Genomic DNA, 13,852 nt, shown 5'->3' with positions numbered 1-13,852 from the left:
TTTCAAAAGAGGGGGGTGGGGTGGAATGTGACAGGGAGCATGGAGGAGACAGAGAGAATGGATTTTTGGAGTTGACACTGTTCTCAGCTCCCTGCCTTGCAAGTTCTAAGAACTGGAAGGCACAGTGCCTACCTTCAATCATTTTAAAAGTTCTGACCCCCTTCCCCCACCCCTCTCTCATTCACTAAATGCAAATTATGTACTCCTAAATAGCCTTCAGACCAGATAAGCATCTGCTCAACATGGACTTCCTCCTCCCCCTCTGCCGTGTGAGCGTGCTGTTTCTCTCTTCAAGCAAACAGCTGTGAACATTCCAAAGTAATTCCCCTGCCTGCATCACTCGCTCAGCAAACAGGAGCTGTATTTGCTTGTTAAATAAGCAGTTTGGCTGAACTCCGAGCTCTCCCTTTCTTCCGGTTTGTTGTGGACAGGAATTCTGGGATACCTCCTTATACCCCGGAGGTCAATAAAAGCGCTGGTGGGGTCCACACTTGCTGACCAGCGCTGGATCACCAGCGCTGGAATCGCTACACCCGAGGCTCGACCGGGTGTACAGCCAGCGCTGCAACCAGGGAGTTGCAGCGCTGGCCGTGCTTTGCAAGTGTGGCCACATCCTAAGTTGCAGCGCTGTAACCCCCTCACCAGCGCTGCAACTCTCTAGTGTAGCCATGGCCTCAGCAGTCACTCAGCCTAATATCAGAGACGGGGAGTGCAAAAATGTCTTAAAGCATAAAACACCCTTTTGCAGAGACAGTCCATCCCTGAAGAGCTTACAGTCTAAACAGAGAAGCCAGACAAGGGATGGGAAGGGAGATGTATGTTACATGACCCGGGAGAACTGCAAACTGCACAGTTTGGTGGTCTTTATTCAAAGCAAGAAATAATCTGCTTAATGAGTGATTATGGACTGCAATGGCTATTCAGTTTGAAACTGTTATTGGAAGAGAGTTTTAAAGTAATCTAGGCTAATTAGCTGATGGTTACAAAAACCTTTGAAGATGGAGAGCTCTATATAAATGCTAAGTATTATTATTAAGTGTAAATTATATTGTTTGGCTAACCAGTAGCTCAGTGAAAAAATAAAGAGAGAGGAAAGGGACTGAATATGGTGATTTATGTAGAAGGGAAGTTTATTACTTTAAGATGAAAGTAATTATAATCTTTCACTCAAACTTGCCAGCTTGTGGGGGGAGCAGATACTACCACCATGAAATGAGGGAGTGGGAAGGAAGCTATACAGTCCAGGACACTGATAGCTTCAATCCAGAACAACTGCAGGCCGCAGCCAGGCGAAGTTTCCCTACTTTGCCTGCCATCTTTACACACTGCACTTTAAGACCTGTTGCTGGCGGTGACCATAGGATCTATGGGTATATAAAGGAGCTGGGTCAATCATTCTCAATGGGTCAGTGTGTATGTCTTTTGAGGCTGTCAATTAGTACCAGTTCTGACGGTGGATTTTGTTTAATATGGACACTGATGCTCTAGGAACTTGAGTGTTTTAACTATGCTTTCCAGAAATCGTGTTTAGGAATGACGTTGTTACAGGAAAGTTCTGTCTCTGTATATACACCTCTACCCCGATATAACGCTGTCCTTGGGAGCCAAAAAATCTTACAGCGTTATAGGTGAAACCGCGTTATGTCAAACTTGCTTTGAGCCAGCAGAGCATGCAGCCCCGCCCCCCCCCACCTCTCCGGAGCGCTGCTTTACTGCATTATAGCCAAATTTGTGTTACATCAGGTCGCGTTATATCGGGAAAAACGTATGTAAATATTCAGTTACTAGATAAAGTGCCAGTAAAAGGGATTAAAGACAAGATAGCATAGTTTTGTATAAACTGGACACTAAGAAGTGTAGACTTGAAATTAGATGAAGGTTTCTAACCATTAGAGGAGTGAAGTTCTGGAACAGCCTTACAGGGTTTAGCTGATCACCATATTTGGTGTTGGGAAGGAATTTTCCTCCAGGGCAGATTGGCAGAGATCCTGGGGTTTTTTGCCTTCCTCTGCAGCGTGGGGCATGGGGCACTTGCTGGAGGATTCTCTGCACCTTGAGGTCTTTAAACCACGATTTGAGGACTTCAATAACTCAGACATAGGTTAGGGATTTGTTACAGGAGTGCGTGGGTGAGATTCTGTGGCCTGCGTTGTGCAGGAGGTCAGACTAGGTGATCATAATGGTCCCTTCTGACCTTAAAGTCTATGAGTCTTTGAGGACCAATATTTCTTGCTGTGACTGCAAATGGATTCCTCTAACAGCTATTTACATCAGCTGTATTACTGATTACTATTTCATATAACCCTTTTAATTAGCACTGTCAGTCTTAGCATATAATCACCAATGGTACACTGCAACATAGGTGTTCATACTGCAGTTCAAAGAAATGAAAGGAACAGTCTGTTTCCTGATTAACTTACCTTGGTTACAAGGTGCACAAGGTCTTGGAGGCATGGATGATCTCTTACTACAGGTATTTACACCATCTAGCCCAATGGAGGCCTCTAGGCCTTTCTGTAATTCACATAAATAATAACCAAATAAAGTCTTGGTTCTGTTCTTGGAAAGATATATCTGAGGGCAGATACTAACATTGCACTGTTAAAGACTTGGGCATCAGTAGCAAAATGCTTGGGGTAGAGGCTGTATCTTTTTCACATAGCTCCAAACCTGAAGTTAGCCTCTGGGCTGACGAGCTGGGTCAGACGCTAGTGAGATGTGTTACAGGGCAGTTACAGAGTACCTCTGCAGAGGCTGCTTTTGTCTAATGACATGTGCGAGTCCTTTTCAGCTCCCATTGTGACTCCCTGGCACTGGTAGATAGGGGCATCCACATAGCAATGGTCCGTCTGGTTCTACCCATGTGCCTCTTCATCACTCCCCCACCCCAAAATGCCATGCAAAAAACATGTGCCAAATCCCCAGCATAACCCTCCATCACTGCTCCGCCTGTCTCAAGCAGTGGAGTTGCACTGGTCTTGCCACTCCACTTTCCATGGCAGTGAGCGTGGTATTAGGGGCTGTGCCTTTAAGGGCTGAGCTTCCCAGACAGCGAGACTGGTTGGGCACTCTGCAGCTCTCGTTCTGAATAGCCAGCTGGAAATGGACCCAAAATAAAGCCGACCTCTTGCAAGCACCTTAAACACTGAGTGATCACTGAACACTGAAGTGGGGGCAGGATTTATCCCATATGGACAACTGCTGCAACTTCCTCTTCTACATAAACCTTCTCTACAACACCATTATACAGTACTTAATGTTACTTGCAGAGGCCTGGCTCCAGGTTAACGTCTTTCCTGCAGTCACGATAAGAACTTTTCTTCTTTTGTCCTTCTAGGGCTGTAATGAGAACAAATGGAAGTGACCTTACATTGTGGGACACTCCTTATAGTGTTTTAATACAAATTTCATTACACTGCAAGTCTAGCAGGGTATTCGTTAGAACATCCATAAAGTCTTTGTGGAGGGCTTATTAGCTAAAACAAGCTATTGAAATTAGCCAATCATTCTATAATTGATCTCCCTGTGAATCTTTTACTGCACTAAGGTGAAGAAAGCTGCCTCAGGTTCTGGGAGGAATGTATTAGTGCTGGGTTATGTGGAAAATAAATACGGTATATGAAACAGATAAAAAACATATGCAAATGTTCATATAGTCTCTTCAGTCACTGCTCCTCCTGACACTAGCTTGAGCCATGGAAGTCTGATCCAGTTTGGGATCCAGATTAGAACTTCCCCAACATTCCAGGGGATCTGGATCAGGGCCGGCTCCAGGCCCTAGCGTGCCAAGCGCGTGTTTGGGGCGGCATGCCACGGGAGGTGCTCTGCCGGTTGCCGGGAGAGTGGCAGGTGGCTCCGGTGGATCTCCCGCAGGCGTCCCTGCCGAGGGTCAGCTGGTCCCGCGGCTCCGGTGAAGCATCCACAGGCACGCCTGCGGGAGGTCCACTGGAGCCACGGGACTGGCGAGCAGCAGAGCAACCCCCGCAGCATGCCACCATGCTTGGGGCTGCGAAATGGCTAGAGCTGGCCCTGATCTGGATTGGCAGTCTATAACAAGCTCGTCTCTGATTAAAACCAGTGTCCAGCATATGCAGTTGTGCAGAATATGGGTTTGGATGGGAGAAGTGGTTTGGGCTTTATTTTTAGGAGGTAATGTTACATATTTCCTTATCCTGACCAGTAAAAGGTGTGTGGGATGACGGGAAAGAAACGGTTTTATTGAGTGGGTGATGATATTGTTACATAGTTTGCCATAGTGCCTAACACGGGGGTGACATTGTGCTAGGCAATGTACAAACATGATGAGAGACAGTTTCTTCCCCAAAGAGATTACAGTCAAAATAGACAAGACAATGGGTGGAAAGGGAAACTAAAGCAAATAGATTCACTCAAATTCACACAGTAGGTGAGTGGCATCCTGGCCATTGGGGAGGTTCTCTGGCCTGTGTTATACAGGAGTTCAGAGATGATCATAATGGTCCCTTCTAGCCATGGAATCTATGGCCCATGCTGCCTCTTATCATAGCACGTACATAAAAGCATGTCAAAAAATAGTAAAGAGATTTGCAAAATACTTTAGAAACAATTTAAATTCTTCAGGTTTCAGAAAGAACAACTTTTCATTTATTCAAAATCTGTGTGTGAACATGTGCATTGAAATTCTTTTTATGAGGGGGCTGTTTGTTTCCCCCCAATTTAAAAAAAAAGATTATTTTTAATGACCCCCCCCCCATAAATTTTAAACATTCGAACCAGCTTTACAAGTCATAAAGATACTAGCCTAGATGTGCAGAACAGCTTAAACCAGCTATTAACATTTTGCATCAAAACTTCCACATAGCCAGATGATTCTCATGTCTAGAAGAGTAACATAGATCTTGTTGCTGGGTCAGGCTTGGTAGACTAGTGTCTTTGTATAACACAGGTACAAGAATGACCTGTAGAGAGGCAAATCTAAGAGGCCTGAGATGTGTGAGGAAGCTCTTCTGGCTCAGATAGCAGAAATGCTGCCTATAGGCCATAACTGTTGTGATTATAGCGTCTATCTAGAGTTGATCAAAACATTTTCATCCAAACTTGTTTGGGAGAGGATGGAGTGGTAGTGGGGGGGGGGAAATGGCTTTTCAGAGGAAACAAACATTTTCATTTACTTCAAAAATTTCCACTTTTTTCATTTTTGTCTATGAAAATTGAAAAAGAAAAAAAACTTTGGAGTTTTTTGGTTAAAAAAATGGTTTTTGGGAAGCCATGCTGGGTTTACAAAATTTGGAATATTTATGGTTTCAGCAAACTTAGGGAGAAATAATTATTTATAAAGAATTTCCTGTGAACAATTGGCATTTTTCAAGTATCTCTAATGGACACCTACAAACGAGTTAATTTGTAAAATGGCCAGGTTGACCTTTTAGAGACAGACTTATGCCCCGAGGGTAAGGAAATGACAGCAGGATCTACAGTGGCATTTGCCTGGCTGAGATGTTTGCTCCTGTGACAGAGATGCGGGAGTGTTGTCTCACTGGAAAGGAAGTCAGCTCCTCATTGGACATTCATCAGCAACATACAAGATAGTCACCACCCCCTTAACAAGATTGGGACATCAGGGGGTGCCAATGTGAAGGGAGGTAGGGGATGCAAGTTTCTTGTTAAACTGGTGGAGAGGAAAGTCTGCTCTGTGCCCAATGAGAGCTACAACAAGGAGGCAGATGGTCTGACTCCCCCAGGAACTCAAGTTATCACCACAGAGTTCCCAGTTAGCATGAAGGAATTTCTACTCCTCCCTAGCAGCAATGAACTATGAGTACTTAACATCACACTAGGATGTCCCTAGTGTGGTGAGACCTCCATGTCCCAAAGTCCATGTGCTTACTTGTTTGGCAGCATTTCCTGAAGCAGCCCCAAGTCCAGCCAGTGGATGAGGTTGGCCTGGTTAATTAGTCAAGTCAGCTCTAGTCTCTCATCACCACTTGGCAATCATAGCAGGTTGGATGTAAGCTAATACTCAACCTAAGATATTTCCCATAGTAATAATTGGGAATCTTCAAAACACAGGTAGAAATACAATGGATCAGAGCTTTGTTTGGGGTGGATCTTGTGTCAGATCATATTGTGTATAGGGTCTTGATATACCGATCCATTTCACGAAACTTTTAATGAGCCTTTAATTATAAATAGTTCTCCTCTGCTACTAATGTATTGGGCCAGCACTGTAAGCCCTTTAAAAAAAAAAGTACTTCTTCTAATCTAGACCCTGTTCCAAATACTAACGCATCAATGTCAGAAACTGCAGTCAAGCACAGCCTGTCCCCAAATCCCAACTTCTCAAAACATGATAGCTCATTAATAACTTAAAAAGGATGATGACACTGATACTATGTATAGGGCCCTGCCAGGCAGGCCTGCCAAAGTTAAGGAAATTAACATGGAAAAATTGTCAACTGGAAAACATTAGTGTTTATCAAACTTCAACTACTGTAAATTGTGCTTTTAGCTAACTAAAATGTATCAACAATGACAGTGGTTTGAATGCTTATTTTGTTACACTGTGCCCTTGTATCAGTTGCAGTGAAAGAGAGAGAGACAGAAAGACAGACCCCCTTTGCCCTTCTGCTCCCCTGACACCTGCCAAATCTCCCACAACCGCTGAGCTCGCAAAAGTTACAGCTACATGTTTCAAGATGAGTGGCAAATCAGAATTGCTGAACAAAATTCTCCTGAAGTCAATTAAGTGTTAATTAGTTTTGACTGAGGGCACACAAGTCTCTGGCAAGCTAAATAGGTGTCAAGGTGACAAGGCTGTATGCTAAGTACAAGGTTTATGAATAGCATGCGTAGAGGAGCTATTACTATTTAAGAGGGCTTTTTTTTTATTCTTTCATCATTTTTTTCTTATTCTGTCTCTCTCTTCATAGATTTAGTGAGAAACAGTGTTACTGCAACAGAAGTGTTTTGTCTTCATGTTTCATGTTCACTGTAAACTGTTGGGTAGGAACTATTTATCCATAGGGGGTGGTCAGTGAATTATTGGCACACTGGCCTTAGGAGGAAAATAGTAAGGAGGAACAAGAGAAGAGAGGTGTGGACAGAAAGGCAACAGGCCCAAACCCAGCCCTGATTCTTATCCACAAATTCATTGGGGTCTTAGAATCATAAGACTGGAAGGGACCTCGCAAGGTCTCTAATCCAGCCCCCTGCACTCATGGCAGGACTAAGTATTATCTAGATCATCCCTGACAGGTGTTTGTCTAACCTGTTCTTTAAAATCTCCAATGATGGAGATTCCACATCCTCCCTAGATAATTTATTCCAATGCTTAACCACCCTGACAGCTAGGAATTTTTTCCTAATGTCCAACCTAACCCTTCCATGCTGCAATTTAAGCCCATTGCTTCTTGTTCTATCTGCAGACGTTAAGAACATTTTTTCTTCCTCCTGCTTGTAACAACCTTTTACATATTTGAAAACTGTTAGGATATCCTCTCTCAGTCTTCTCTTTTTCAGACTAAATAAACCCATTTTTTTCAATCTTCTCTCCTAGTTCATGTTTTCTAGACCTTTAATAATTTTTGTTGCTCTTCTCTGGACTTTCTCCAATTTGTCCACATCTTTCCTGAAATGTGACGCCCAGAACTGGACACAATACTCCAGTTGAGGCCTAATCAGCACAAAGTAGAGCAGAAGAATTACTTATTGTGTCTTACTGACAACACTCCTGCTAACACTTTTGATCTGGAAGCGAACTTTACAGTTTGGGCCAATCTGGCCAAAAAATCAGGACCTTTGGGGCCCAGGGAGAAGCACACAATGAAGAAAAAACACTGTGACTGAAAAATCACCTTTGATCAAAAACAATACTGTGGTCAGTGTGGACTCAAATACAGGTGGTGAATGGTCAGATAATATATCTGCTTCTAGCACCTTAGAGACTAACAAATTTAAGATGCCACAAGTACTCCTGTTCTTTTTGCAGATACAGACTAACACGGCTGCTACTCTGAAACATATCTGCTTCTGTGACTTGAATATCAGATGCAATATTATTGGGTATTTTTAGCTTAGTGGAGGTTGGCGTTTAGAGACCCCACCAAAAACAAGGCCTAGATGTGTTAGATGTTGTATAAACAGTATGTCTTGCCTTTAAGAGTTTGCAATCTATAGCCTTGATCCTGCAATGAGCCAGCTCCCATGCTGAGCTTCTTACATGATCAGAGTCTAAATGGACAAGGCCAGGAAAGGGTGTTAGAAAGGAGATATTATTACCCACAACATTGAGACAGAAAAATGACCTGCCTCTCCCAATGTCATATCAGACGTCAATGACACAGGTGGGAATTCAACCTACTGCTTTAGAGTCCCAGTTTAGTGTCTGAACCAAAAGATTATCCTTGCTGGGGAGAGAGCTTTGCAAAAGAATCCAGACTGGAGGTAGTGCAGTTTAGGGCCACATCCAGACTACCCGCCGTATCGGCGGGTTAAAATCGATTGCTCGGGGATCGATATATTGCGTCTAATCTAGACGTGATATATCGATCCCCGAGCGCACTTATATCGATTCCGGAACTCCATCAACCCCAACGGAGTTCCGGAATCGACACGGAGAGCCGCGAACATCGATCCCGTGCCGTCTGGATGGGTGAGTAATCCGATCTTAGATATTCGACTTCAGCTACGTTATTCACGTAGCTGAAGTTGCGTATCTAAGATCGATTTCCCCTCCTAGTCTGGACCAGCCCTAGGTGAGAGACATGGAACTCTCTACTGCAGTAAAGAGCTGGGAAGGGAACATTAACTGGAACAACTAAAATGCTTAGTCCATTAATAATGTTGTATGAATAATTTGGAAGGGATTAGATAGCAAATGATTGGCTTGTATTTGTTGCTGCTTTGTGGTATGTGTCCGCTACTCTGGAAGTCGCAGAGTCAGATGGCTGAGAGTGTACTGTCAGCCCAAGAAATATTTGGAAATGGATGCTCACAACTTACAATGTCACTGACCATATCCATCTAATCTTATGACTGAAGACTAGGGATTTTGGGAACATATCTCTGGCACTCCTGACTGCTGCCAAAACCTCAGCAGATTCACTTAAAATCAGGGATCTATCATTTTTCTGTTAAAAAAAATTGTTTGATACCAACAAATGAAAAATATAGATCTTTTCCATTTCCCTCTGCAAGCAGGCAGCTGCTGACATGAGCACTGCCTGAAAATGAGGAAAGGGCACAGGACATAATCCAGTTCAATGAGTGATTTGAAGGTGACATAAGACATATATGGGGACAAAAAATTAATGAATGATATAGAGAAGGCAGAGTGTTATTCTAGTCTCACAGAATAAGGAGATATTCATTGAGATTAAAAGCTGGCAAATTCAAAACTAATCAAAGTAAATACCTTTTCATAATTAGACTATGGAACTCACTGCCACATGATATCATTAAGACCAAGAATTTAAGATTCAAACAAGAATTAGGAATTTATAAAAGTAGGGCTAACAAGAATGTCCAGAATTATAACAGTAAATCTTATAATAAGTCTTGTGATGTAAAGAAGGGATATAAAACTTCATACTTTTAGGTTTCAGGCACTTTATAATACAGATTAGTAGGCAACTGATTATGACAGATCTGCCTATTGTGGGCTATTTTTGCACTGCCTCTGAAGCATCTGGCACTAGCCACTGTTGGAGACAGGATAGTGAAGTAGATGGGCCACAGGTCTGTTCCAGTAAGGCCATCCCAATATTTCACTAAAGGCATTTAAAAAAATGGAGGGGGGGCAAATGTGTCTAGTGCCCATTTGTGCCAGAAAGACAAGAAAAAGATGCTAAAAAGTTAGGATTTTTTTTCTTTTTTCAAGTTGTGTTTTACCTCAGAAATATCAGGAATGTCAACTCTGGGGCTCCCCTTGAGGGTAACATGGCAGAGCAACCTTGCAAGGGTTGCTTGATCAGTGAGTGTTAATGATTCAGGAGGCAGCCAATCAGCCACAACAGGAGAACAACTGAGGAACAAGGAATGACTGCAAGAAAAGCAGGGGATGGGTTGCCTGCACCATGATGCTTCAGATCAGCAGTGTCATGCCTAGTGACATCAGCCTTTCCGAGGTTGATGGACAGTCATATCATTGCTTGAGGACTCTGTTGCTGCCATTTCCTTAACCGGCTCTGATCTTGTGGCTGGCCTGCCATTGGAGCAATGTGCCTGAGGAAACCAAGGTCAGGTCATTCAAATATCAGCACCAATCCAGCCAAAACTGGCTATGATGTTGCATCCCATAATGCTTTATTGAAATATGCTTATGAGTGTAAATATGACATAACTGGAATATGTTTTATGCTAGATATGCTATGTTACATATCTTTGCAAAGGTTATGATCTACTGAATATATTCATCCTATTTGTATTCATGTATCATTTTTATATCTGAAGTTATGAGTGTTGGCTCTGTGCTTTGTGATACATCATGGCCAGAGGGCAGCAGGAGAGTGTTAGCAGGAAGCCTTACTCCCTGCAAGGGGAGGAAGGTTTGCTATAGATTAACTAGAGCACCCGAAGCCAATTAGAGCACCCAAAGCCAATTAGAGCACCAGCAGTCAGTTATGTAATAAAAAGCCCTGCTTCAGTCAGACAGTGTGGGAGTTGGAGCAGGAAGGTTTGGTTGGAGCAGAGAGCAGTTTGAAGGAGTTGGAGAAGAGAACAGTTTTGAAGAGAGACAAAAGGAAAATTTGGAGGAGTGCTGTGGTGGGCTGAGAAATCCAAAAGAAACCCTAGGTAAGGGGCACTTGGCTTGTGTAGAAGGAGGACAAGAAGCCCCTTCACAAGCTGAAGGGCAGGAGAGGGAAGTAGCCCAGGGGAAGGAACCGCTAGTTCAAGTGGTTCACCACAAACCTCAGGGCCCCTGGGCTGGGACCTGGAGAAGATGGTTGGCCCAGGTCCCTCCCTCTCCACTCCCCTCCTCAAGGACACTAGTGGAGTGATTAAAATACCAGTTCAGAGGCAAGCAATGGCGCCCTGAACCTTCCCCAAAGAAGAGAAAGCGCGAGACCCAGCATAACAGTACCGGCAATTTGCCACAGCTTGTATTTAAATTGTTTGCTGTAGGAAGCACAGAAGGCAGATTTGGTCAACATAGTGTGAAGGAGTTATTCAAGTAATTGGAAACACTTAACTAACAATGGACTTTGGGAGACGCCAATCCACATCTGAGCTTTTCTGGGAATGTTCAAACTAACATGTAAACAATGGTGTTGGCCTGCAAAAAGCTGAATCATTCATAGACATGTGACTTGCCCTGGTGACTAGAGACTCCATCTTGTGGCTGTGATGTTGCACAGGAGAAAAAAGGGGTTTCCACCACGAAAGAGAATATAAAAAGCCCCGAAAACCCCTCCATTTTGTCTTCTGCTGGCTCAAAAGATAGCCTCTCCACCCCAAAGAGATACCTGAAAGAAACTGGAACAAAGGACAGTAACTAAGGGGGTTGAGTGATTGCTGGACCCAGACTAGGAAGGAGTCTATTCTGTGAAAGAAGCTTATTGAAACATGTCTGAGGGCGAGATTTACCTGTTTTTAGTTTCCTACTGTATTAGGCTTAGACTTGTGTGTTTTTGTTTTATTTTGGTTGGTAATTTACTTTATTCTGTCTGTTATTGCTTGGAACCACTTAAATCTTACTTTTTAATATTTAGTAAAATCACTTTTTTGCTTATTAATTAACCCAGAGCAAGTATTAATACTTGGGGGAGCAAAGAGCTATGCATACCTCTCTATCAGTGTTTTAGAGGGCAGACAATGTATGAGTTTACCTGTATAAGCTTTATACAGAGTAAAACAGATTTATTTGGAGTTTGGACCCCACTGGGAGCTGGGCATCTGAGTGTTGGAGACAGGAACACTTCTTAAGCTGTTTTCAGTGAAGTCTGCAGCTTTTTGTGGGATGTGGTTCAGACCTGGGTCTATATTTGCAGCAGGCTAGTGTGTCTGGCTCAACAAGACAGGGTACTGAAGTCCCAAGCTGTCAGGGAAAACAGGCTCAGAGGTAGTGTCAGCACATCAGGTGGCTGTCCCAAAGGGGTTTCTGTGACCCAACCCATCACACTGGCGATCAAAGCTTGCCCTGGGCATTGTACCCTTGTCATGGTGCAGATTTCTGCTCCCTGGGAATATTTCTGCTTCAGTCTCAGGTGACCCAGCAATTCCTTAGCAGAGAGGAGATGGAATCCTCATTACATGGAGGGTCTTCCAGGAGTTCCAGGTGCCAATACACAGACTTTGCCATTTGCTGGCACTACCTTATCAACAGGTACCACCATTGTTACGCCTCTGGGACAGAGGTTGGAGCAGCTTCAGCATAGTCTTCTGAGGAATGCTGAAAAGGAAACAGGTTGCATGTGCCTTGCGGAACATGTAGATAAGAGTGCAAGCACCTCACCTGGGTCTTTTCTTGTATAGACTCCTATTACCCCCCCACCCCATCCTGATTTTTCACACTTGCTGTCTGGTCACCCTAAGATCAGTGTAAAACTTATACAGACAGAAAAAACCATGGCTCTGTGGCACATTTGCAATGAGAAGTCACAAGCCAAGGAATGAAGATTATACAAAAGAAATTGATCTATCCTGAAATAGGTCCTGGTCATTGTACAGTTAAAAAAAATAAGTTACTATTTTTGGTGAGTGAATGGGGTTGAGTTAGAGGAGGCAGTGTTGCCTAGAGGACAGAGTATTGGAGTGGGAATCAGTAGTTGTGGGTTTTAACCATGACTTTACTGCTGATCTGTTATAAGACCTGGGGCAAATCACTTCACCCCCTTCTGCCTCATTTTCCCCCAGCTGTGAAATTAAGATAAAGTAGCTGACTTTCATTGGAAAGTGCTTTGAGATCTAAGGATGAAAAGCACTATAAAAGAGCTAGGTAAAATTGCACCCATCCACTCATTCCCCTTATCAAACGAGTGTCTGACCCATAGGGGATAGACCTGGCCTGGGGACAGTGGTTGAATCCCCCACAAGCTCATTTAGAAGGCTTTACATCCATTTTATGAATGAATACTCGCACATTGTGTGTAGATTCTTCTGCCCCTGCCACTCAGATGGTCCATCTTCACCGTCTACCTTCCCATCCAGAGCCGTCTTTTGGGTATGAGGAATTGGGGTGACTGCCCCGGGCCCTGGGCTTTGAGGGGCTCTGCACTTCAATACAATCATGAGGAGGTGGGTGGGGAGGTGAGGCAGGGGGTGAGTGGGGTGAAGAGGCTAACGGGGAGGCAAGCAGCAGGCGAGGGGGACAAGGAGGAGCCCGCCTACCAGAACCTACGCCTTCCCCCAATGCCTCCTGCCCGCGGGCAGGCCCAGTCGATCATCACCTCCCCCGCCCTCTCAGTGCCTATTGCCTGCCACGGATCAGATGTTTCATCTCAGGAGGTTCTGAGGGGGTGGGAAGAGGAGCGAGGGCGCAGAGTGCTTGGCGGAGGGGGCTGAACTGGATGGGGAAAAGGTGGAGTGAGGGTGGGAAGAGGCAGGTAAGAGGTGGGGCTGGGGCAGAGCAGGGGTGGGAAGAAGCAGGATGGGGGTGGAGCCTTGGGGGAAGGGATGGATTGGGGGCAAGGCTTGGGCTGAGCTGGGAGGAGCACCCCTGGCAGATCAGAAACTCAGCGCCTATGTCCCAGGCCCTGCATCCCCCTAAGGATGGCCCTGTTCCCAGTATATGGGATTTGAATAGCAGGACCATGAGATACATTCTCCACATTTCTAATTTCTCCCGTGGAAGAGGACACACACTTTTGGATGTCTGTGTCTGTGAGTGGAGGTGCTGAGGGTTAAATCTGTAGAATGTTGCAGTTACTGTAAATTA

The sequence above is a fragment of the Gopherus evgoodei genome, chromosome 6, assembly GCF_007399415.2.
Source record: "Gopherus evgoodei ecotype Sinaloan lineage chromosome 6, rGopEvg1_v1.p, whole genome shotgun sequence".
NCBI classification, from domain to species: domain Eukaryota; kingdom Metazoa; phylum Chordata; order Testudines; family Testudinidae; genus Gopherus; species Gopherus evgoodei.
This window is presented reverse-complemented; position numbering follows the sequence as displayed.